This window comes from Zonotrichia albicollis, chromosome W, assembly GCF_047830755.1.
Source record: "Zonotrichia albicollis isolate bZonAlb1 chromosome W, bZonAlb1.hap1, whole genome shotgun sequence".
NCBI lineage: Eukaryota > Metazoa > Chordata > Aves > Passeriformes > Passerellidae > Zonotrichia > Zonotrichia albicollis.
Window position 1 is genome coordinate 32,720,881 of NC_133859.1, and position 9,569 is coordinate 32,730,449.

The 9,569-nt window shown below is 48.5% G+C and overlaps 1 long non-coding RNA gene across 1 annotated transcript; it reads right to left on the reverse strand.

Moving 5' to 3' along the window:
- Positions 1-704: 704 nt before the first annotated feature.
- Positions 705-8,143, reverse strand: LOC141726921 (uncharacterized). Its single transcript, XR_012577862.1, has 2 exons — positions 7,831-8,143; positions 705-1,645 (listed from the first exon to the last, which is right to left on the reverse strand). It is a non-coding gene; the product is annotated as an uncharacterized LOC141726921 (long non-coding RNA).
- Between the last annotated feature and the right edge of the window lie 1,426 nt (positions 8,144-9,569).

Genomic DNA, 9,569 nt, shown 5'->3' on the forward strand with positions numbered 1-9,569 from the left:
AGACAGGCCAATGACCCCCAGGCCTGAGGAGCATCCTTTGAAATCGACGAATCACACGACGCCTTGCTGGTATGTTAGCCTGATTGACAGGGCACACTCAGCAAGGGGTGAGGGGGAAGGGAGAAGGGATAGGTACACATGGGAAGGGCTCCGGAAGTTTAAAACCGGACATTGCCACACACCACAACATCTCCCCCTAGTTTTGTTTAAAAAGAAGAGGACTGTGTTTATGGTGCAGAATGATTGCCAAACCATGGTTGGTAAATCGGTTCTTCTTCTACAGGAGGGTCAGTGTTTTCCACTGAGGCTTCCAGGTCATCCACTGGAGCACTGAGGGCTTCTAAATGGTAGACCTCAGGAGGGGGAGATGAGCTTGAGATTAACTTGAGAACCATGCGTCTGATTACTCCAAAAACAATGCTAAAAACTACAATAACTACAACTAAAATAAACAGCACTAAAATTACAGTTTTCAGAATAGATCCCAACCAGCCCGAGAGTCCCCAGCCATTGAAAAGTCCACTCAGCCAATCGTCAGTTTCTCTCTTGATGTCGTTCACCATAGTTTTCATCTTGTCAATTGTGGCATGGACATTCTCTGCCTTCGATGACAAGTCGAGACAGCAGAGTCCTTCAAATTCTTCACAGCGATGGTTGTGCAGAAGGAGCAGATAGTCTATGGCTGCCCTATTTTGAATGGTGGCTTGCCTGGTAATTTCCTCATCTGATAAGAGGTCACTCAGGGCAGTAGAAGTGAGGTTTGCCTGTTTTGCAACCCAACATTCCAATCGGCCTAATTCTCCCATAGTTTTTGCTGCCGAGATCCACGGCAGAAAGACTGTAATTGCAGTGGCCTTTAGTCTGGACCAGTGAACAATTTCTGAATTACAGTCAGGGTCTAATTGCCTTAGGTCTCTTTTTTTGATAGCCAATGTATGTGTGTTGTTTTTAGTTTGCCAATGTATTAGGTTTGTTCGATTTGGTGTTAACAGGCTCAGCTTGCCAAATGTACACGGACCTCCGAGCAGACGAGGAGGGAGACCTGCCCATGCTCTGTCTCCACATATTAAAAACACACCTTTTGGGAGTTCACGAGGCTTGTAATCACCACCAGATGAGTGCATAACTAGGACTGAATTTTCACACCAGTTCTTGTCTGTGTAGAGTGGGTTGCTAGGGTTAGGATAGGTGTTTGGTTTAGCTTCATGATATGGTAAGCGGGAATTGAATTTAAAGTGAATGCAAAAGGTTGCATTCATGGAGCCTAAGAGATGGAACTCTTGTGGCTCTCTTTTTGACACTGGTAACTTTCTCGCCCACTCCTGCCAAAACAGCAAAGGATTGTCAGCAGGGTAACGGCCAGGGGAAGGTGCGAGTAAGTTAACTTCATTTAAAGCACTCCACATTTCATTCGGGAATTCTGAGGATTTAAAAGGAACTCCCACCAGGCAAGTTGACAGGGGGTCCGAGGCTGTCGCGGTGGAGAGGCAAATGTGATCTTGTCCAAGGGCTCTGGCCAGAGTGGTCCATACATTTGCTTTGGGCTGAGGGACTAACCAGGAGATCGCTGGAGAAATGATCGCAAGTAGGACGAGAAGCAGGCTCGGTCTCATGGCGTCTCAAGACTGCACACGAACAGCAGGATCTAAATCGGTAAAAGGAAACTTAAGACAAACATATATTACAAACTATTCCAGATAGGAGGCTTAAATGGAATTTCTTCTAGAGAACGCGTGCGACGTTTCCTTCTCCAGGCAGCGTGAGCAACCTGGGGCGCTTCTGCAGATTTCTCTGAGACTTTGGGAACATAGGGCTTTACCCATTTGGAAGGAACCCACCTTAAACCAGAGGGGGTGGACACACAGGCGTATCCACGTCCCCAAGTAACCAATTTGTAAGGTCCCACCATTTTCCAAGTCTCAGGGTCCTTTACTAAAACCGGAGGTTTTTCTTTCATCAACCTGTGACTGTTCCCCCCAAAGTGGCGTAGGATGGGTGGGTTCAGGCTGTCAAAAGAACAATTCAGAAAATTGATTGTGAATAGTGCCCTGGATAACCGAATGTGGGGAGGTTCTACCTTCAGAACCTGTTGTTGCTGGTCCAGGACCCCTTTAATATCACGGTGAGTTCTTTCTACAATGGCTTGACCTGTAGGGGAGTAGGGGATGCCAGTTTTGTGCTCTACTCCCCATTGCTGCAGGAAGCTCCCGAATTCCTTGGATTTATAAGCAGGCCCATTATCAGTTTTCAGCTCCTTGGGGATGCCCATGAAAGAAAAGGCCTGTAAGAGGTGCTTAATAGCATCAATAGATGACTCTCCTGTGTGGGCAGAAGCATAGACCGCTCCAGAAAAGGTATCTACACTAACATGAACATATTTCTGCCGTCCAAAAGCCTGTATGTGTGTTACATCTGTTTGCCACAGTTCACAACTGTTCAGTCCCCTTGGGTTTGCTCCCGTACTCACTGTAGGGAGTGCATGTTGTTGGCAATTTGGGCACGTGGCCACAATCGCTTTGGCCTGTTCTCGAGTGATGTTAAACTGGCGAACCAGGCCAGGTGCATTTTGGTGGAAAAGCTGGTGGCTGATTTTTGCCTGTTCAAAAACATTTGGGAGAGTGGCCATCACTGCAGGCGCAGCAAGAGCATCTGCCCTTCTGTTGCCTTCAGCGATAAACCCTGGCAAGTCAGTGTGTGACCTGACATGCATCACATAAAAGGGTTGCTCTCGGTGAGTGACTAACTTTACCAGTTTTGAGAGCAATTCAAAAAGTGCAATGTTAGATACATCTTGCAGTATTGCTTGATCTGCTCTGGATACTACTCCTGCCACGTATGCAGAGTCTGTAATCAGATTAAATGGTTCTGAGAACCTTTCAAAAGCCCTAACAACCGCAGCCAATTCAGCAACCTGAGGTGAACCTTCCACCTCAGCAATGTCCGTCTCCCACTGCTGGGTATGAGGATCCTTCCAAGTTATAACGGACTTGTGGGACCTCCCGGACGCATCTGTAAAGACAGTTAGAGCCCTTTTTAAAGGTCTCCTACTTAGAGCAGTTCTTAATTTTAAAGTAAATTGAACATCTTGTTCAAACAATTTGCAAGCGGGCCGTGCTACCGAAAATTGTCCTGAGTAGGAATCCAGAGCAAACTGCAACACTTCATTTTCTTGAAACAATTGTTCCAGTATTTTCATAGTATTTTGACCTGATTTTAACTCAACTGGAATGTGAATGCACTTAAAATCACATCCTGCTAACTCCCTGATCCGGGTCCTTGCTTTCCGGATCAGTTCTGCTATCAGCTCCTGAGGCTTTGTCAGCCTCTTGGACCTTTTGTGACTGAGGAAAACCCATTCTATGATCAAGAGAGAGTCCCTCTGGTCCCGGTCCTTTTTTGGTGTGTCCTTTGCCTTAGGTGTTTGTTTTTCCTCCCACTGGAAAATAATTCCATGGAGGTGTGGCAACTTACCTAGGATGATAAATTTGAATGGCAGATCAGGCCGGCATCGGTGGGCCTGTCTTGTGGACATTGCAATCTGAACCTTTTCTAGAGCTTTCCGTGCCTCTGGGGTAATAGACCTAGGAGCACCTGGGTCCTCTCCCCCTTTCAGTAAATTGAAAAGAGGGGCAAGGTCTTCATTAGTTAGACCAAGCCATGGTCTTACCCAATTCAAAGACCCACACAACTTGTGGACATCCGCAAGGGTCTTGATCCTTGGATTGATTTCTAGTTTTTGAGGAACAATGGTCCTATTTCCAATTTCTAAGCCCAAATACTTCCAAGGTGGCATCTTTTGAATTTTCTGTTCCTGGAGCTCGAACCCTGCAACAATCAATGCATCGATCGTTAGGTCAAGCGCATGTGTTAGTAAATCATCATTGGGGGCACACACAAGGATATCATCCATATAATGGTAGATGATGGCCTTCTCTGCGGCTGCACGAACTGGGGAAAGCAGGGAAGAGACATACCACTGGCAGATAGCTGGAGATACCTTTAGGCCCTGAGGAAGAACGGTCCAATGGTACCTTTTCATAGGAGCTTCTGAATTGATAGAAGGGACAGAGAATGCCAAACGCGGTGCATCATCAGGGTGCAATGGGATTTGGAAAAAACAATCTTTAATATCAATAACAGCTAATTTCCAATCTTGAGGAAGCATTGTTGGGGATGGCATACCAGGTTGGGGAGAACCCATATCTTCAATTACATTATTAATTTGTCGGAGGTCACAGAGGAGTCTCCACCTCTTTTTGTCAGCTTTTTGGATGACAAACACTGGAGAGTTCCATGGGGACATGGTCTCCACAATGTGGCCCTTTTTTAGTTGCTCTTCTACTAGTTCTTCAAGCACCTTTATTTTTTGTTTACTGAGTGGCCACTGTTTCACATCAACTGGTTCGTCTGTTTTCCACTTAAGTTTTTGGATGGGGCGCTGTTGTTTAATGACTGCTGCACAAAAATGCTGTGGAGAGTCTGGAATATTAATTGTGACACCCCACTGGGCCATTAAATCTCTCCCTAACAAAGGTTCTGAATAATCTAACACAAATGGACGGATATTTGCCAATTGTCCGTTTGGACCCTCGAATTGAATAATGCTTTTGGATTGCCTTGCCAATTGCAGACCTCCTACACCTCGAAGGTGACCAGCAACATTTTGTAAAGGCCAGTGAGCTGGCCAGTCTTGTACTGGAATCACTGTGCAGTCTGCACCTGTGTCTACAAGCATCTCAATGCGTTTAGACTCCCCACCCCCACTGACATTGCACCACAATTTGGGTTTATCTGTCCCAATAACTTGGACCCGGGCGACTGTGGGCCCCTGTTTATCGACATTTTCAGGTAAAGATGACACAGGGATAGCTTGAGCAACAATTTGTCCCTTGGGAAGAAACAGGGGTGGGTGGAAACAGTGCAGGCTGAGAACAAATTGCTTAGGATCTGATGTTGTCAGTCCCGGAGCAATTTCGATCTCTTGTGGTGTGTTTTTGTCCCCAGTGATGATGTACTTACAACGAATTTGGTTCCAAGTACCTTTCTGTTCAGGATTTACAGAGACAAAATGCCAGTCAGTGTCCTTCAGGTGGAGTGACTCTGTCAGCTGCAACCTGTAAGGCTCATTGACAGAAGATGCGGTTAATACAGAATTACTTAAATCATAACAAAGGTTATTTTGTTTCACCTTCAACAGTGGACTAGCAGACTTGGTCTTTGAAGCACCTGCTTCACTTACACAAATATTAATATTATCGCGCGCTTGATTTGTTTTGCTACCCTTATTCTCTTGGCCTGCTCCTTTTATGTCTGCACGCCTGGCAGGCTGGCGCTTTATTCTTCGTTTTTTTGTTGTTGACCCCCAGGGAGGGCTTGCAGTTCTCCTCCCCTGCTATTTTTAAATTCATCAAATTCCCTTTTCAGGGGGCACTGGTTACTCCAGTGTCCTAGCTTATTACAAAGCAGGCATGGTTTAGTGGGCTCAACCATTGCCGGTCTCCGCTGCTGCCCAGGGTACTGCTGTGCTGAAAGAGAAGGTGCAGGGCTGGCAACCGCAACACGCTGAGGTGGTCTTGGCAGCAGCCTTGGTCTGGTGTCTTCAGCAACACTCATCAGAGGCACTTTCCTGTTACAGACTAGAAGCATATCTTTTAATGTAGGGGAAGGTTCCATAGGAAGGCTCAGGATTGCTGCTCGACACTGTTCATTTGCATTTGTAAACGCTATTTCTTCTAAAATTGCTTCCCTTGCATTTTCCTTTTTAACTTGTATTTCAATGGCTCTAGTTAGCCTTTCTACAAATTTCACAAAAGGCTCTGATGGTAGTTGTTTGATTTTACTATAGGGCTCAAAAGGCCCCTCAGGTTGGAGGGAAAAGAATGCCTTTTCAGCTGCTTCCTTTACTTTCTCGAGTGTTTCTGCAGGAATTGCAGCAGCTTGGACTGAGGGAGAAGACCATTGACCCTCACCACAGAGGTGGTCAAGGGTAATGGGGTTACCATTGTTGTCTTTTGCTGTGTTTGGATCAGCCTGTAAGCTTGGGAGAGCCTCTTTTAGCAGTTGTTTCAATGCTGATTCCCATAATTTGAATTCCGTGGATGTCATGAGACATGAAAAAATTTGTTTTAAATCATGTGGAACCACAACAGTTCTACTTAATTCAGAATTTAAAAGGCCACGGAAATATGGACTGTGTGCACCATATTCTTTATGAGATTTACAGATCTCTTTAATCAATTGTCGTCCAAAAGAACTCCAATTAGCAGTTGGGGCTGCTCCAGCTTGAGCTGCAGGCTGAAACGTAACAGGAGCTAGCGACAACATGGCACCGTGCATTGGGTCTGCTGTCCCCTGCTCTGTATCCCTTGAATCAGAAGCATTGGGATCACAGCTACAGGTTTGGGGACAGGCAGTGGGTGTGTCCCCACCGTGGGAACCCGGGTAGGGGGCGGGGAAAGGGAGCCGGCAAGGGGCGGGGAAACCGTGGGAACAAGGGGCGGGGTCAAGGGGCTGGCAGGGGGCGGGGATACCGTGGGAACAGGGGGCGGGGTCACCTGGTGACATCACGTCAGCAACCGCCCCCTGGGAGGAGTAGAGGGGCGGAGCTGAGGGTACTGCAGGAAAGGCGGGGGGAGGGGGGAAGGTGTCACGAGGAACAGGAGGAGAGGGGGATGGGGCAGGAATTTTGGGATGTTTAAGAGGATTTTGGGAAGAAGAAGACCAGGTTTGGGAAGATGCCACGTGGCACCCACCATCTTGTGGACCCCCTAGGGACTGGGGGCCATTTTGGACATCACTGCTCTCCGAAAAACTAACACGTGCTCGGGATTTTTTTGGGGAAAGAGGTTTAGGGGTTTTAGAGGGAGAGGGAGGAACAGGGAGAGCAGAGGCACATGGCTTTACATTTGGCTTTTTCTCCATTTCCTTTTGTTTGAGCAATGCTGTTCGAATTTGCAAACTCCAGAACACAAATTTAGCTGAGGGTAATTTGCCAGATTGTCCTAAGGTTATCAATTCATTCCCAACTTTATCCCAGAATTGAATATTGTGGATTTCTTCAGGGGAAATGTTTGGGAACTGCAGAAAAAGCCATCTTATAAACTGTTTCAATTTTCCTTTAGAGAATTTCACATTACTCTTGATTAAAATGCTAACAATATGATAATACACTCCCCTTTGTACAATGCTAAGTTTGGAACCCATGTTAAAAAGCAAAGTACTTAATCCCGCCTGACCAAAAACAAAGCTAAAATCAGCTACCAATTTCTAAAAAAAACCACAGATAGAAAGCGATAACGAGCATACAAAAGCTTCACAATGCAGCTGTATATACTGCTTTTAAAATTCCCGGGCAGCAGCAACAGGGAGCTGGGACACGCCCTGCCGAGCCGAGGCAGAAACAAAGCCTCCCCCGCGGTGGAATGCAGCAGCCACTCCCGCGGAGCAGAGACAGCAACTACTCCACGTGGCAGCCGAAACCGGGACGCCCCCCCCCCCCGCCGCCGCGTGTGCAGAGCACTCCCGACCCCCGCAGGTCCCCCGGCCACGTGGAAAGAGAGCCCCCCCCTCTCCCGCAAAGAGAAAGAGAAAGAAAATCTCCTAACACGTGTCTGAACACGCTGCTGAGCCGGGGGGGGAAGGGCAGAGAGCGATCCCGCTCCGGCGCGAATTCTAAAAAACAGTGAAACACGCAGCAGGAAAGCTAACACTAGAACGCTATGAATTCTTGTCTGTGGGGCTGCGCAGCCAAAATGCAAAGGCAAAAAGGAACAGAACTCGCGGCAGAGTCTGTTTTTGAGCTTCTGCTCTACCGAAAGCAGAGATACTCACGTGAAATGGAAGCTGTAGGCTGGGTACAGGCAGGCAGGTCTCCACCGGAAAAGGACCTCTCTCTGGGTGCAAGAGAGGCTGCCCTTTTCTTCCTCTGGAAAATCTGTTCACCACAATGAAGCAGGGCTTTCCAAAGGCGCCGAACAGTCCACGAAACTTTTTCTGGGAGTATTCCCAAAGTCTCTAGCTGGGAGTCTTGAAGCCAGGCTCCTTTCAGCTGGATGCACGGCTGCCAGAAGCTTCTCTGAGGAACTGCGAGTCCGTTTTCCGGCTCAGGGTCGAGCCCACCCAGGGACGCCAATATATTGGAATATGTATCCCAATATAACCAGTTAGATGGTGCCTAGGCCAATTCTGACCTTCGCTGCTGGGCCATAGGCAGCTCTGCGGTGTTATACCTCAAAGATACCTTGGCTGGCGGCAGAGTGCAGCGGGGCACAAGACAGGACTCCGTTCTCCTCAGGGGAGAGCTTCTGGCGATGGTGAAGAAAAGAAGGGAGCGGATTCTGCTAGAAGGTAGCCAGACGTTTATTCCATGAGCACAGATATGTCTGCACTGGGCTACTGCTGATAACAGAATAAAGCTGCATGGTCTTATTCACATTTTATAAGCTCGGGGACAGGGGAAGGGGAGGGGACAGGTGAGTTACCAACCAGGTGAAGGGGGCAGGGTCTCAAGGGAGGATGACACTTAGACAGGCCAATGACCCCCAGGCCTGAGGAGCATCCTTTGAAATCGACGAATCACACGACGCCTTGCTGGTATGTTAGCCTGATTGACAGGGCACACTCAGCAAGGGGTGAGGGGGAAGGGAGAAGGGATAGGTACACATGGGAAGGGCTCCGGAAGTTTAAAACCGGACATTGCCACACACCACAACACCAGCCACAGGCCCCCAAACACATACAACGGCCCTTTTCCCTGGAAAAAAAAACTCAGCTGCCCCGCTTCTGGATGGTAGATTGCAGGAGCCACTTTGTACTATCATACGAGTCCGATTTGTCAATGGTGCCACTTGGGTCTGGGAATCATCCGGCGTATCGTGGATTTTCAGGAGCCAGCCGGCCACTTCCAGCCACAGGCACCCGAACACATACAACGGCCCTTTTCCCTGGAAAAAAAACTCAGCTGCCCCGCTTCTGGCTGGCAGATTGCAGGAGCCACTTGCCTCGATCAAACCAGCCCGACTTGGCACTTGTGCCACCTTTCATGTGGGAACCATCCTGCGCAGCGTGGATTTTCAGGAGCCAGCTGGCCACTCCCAGCCACAGGCCCCCGAACACAAACCACGGCCATTTTCCCTGGCAAACAAAACTCACCCGCCCTGCTTCTGGCTGGCAGATTACAGGAGCCACTTGGCTCTATCAAACCAGCCCGACTCGGCACTGTTGCCAGTTTTCATCTGGGAACCATCCTGCGTATCGTGGATTTTCAGGAGCCAGCCGGCCACTCCCAGCCACAGGCCCCCAAACACACACTACGGCCCTTTTCCCTGGAAGTAAAACTGACCTGCCCATCTTCTGGATGGCAGATTACAGGAGCCACTTGCCTCTATCAAACCAGCCCGACTTGGCACTGGTGCCACCTTTCATCTGGGAACCATTCTGCGTATCGTGGATTTTCAGGAGCCAGCCGGCCACTCCCAGACACAGGTCCCCAAACACATACAATGGCCCTTTTCCCTGGAAAAAAAACTCAGCTGCCCCGCCTCTGGATGGCAGATTGCAGGAGCCACTTG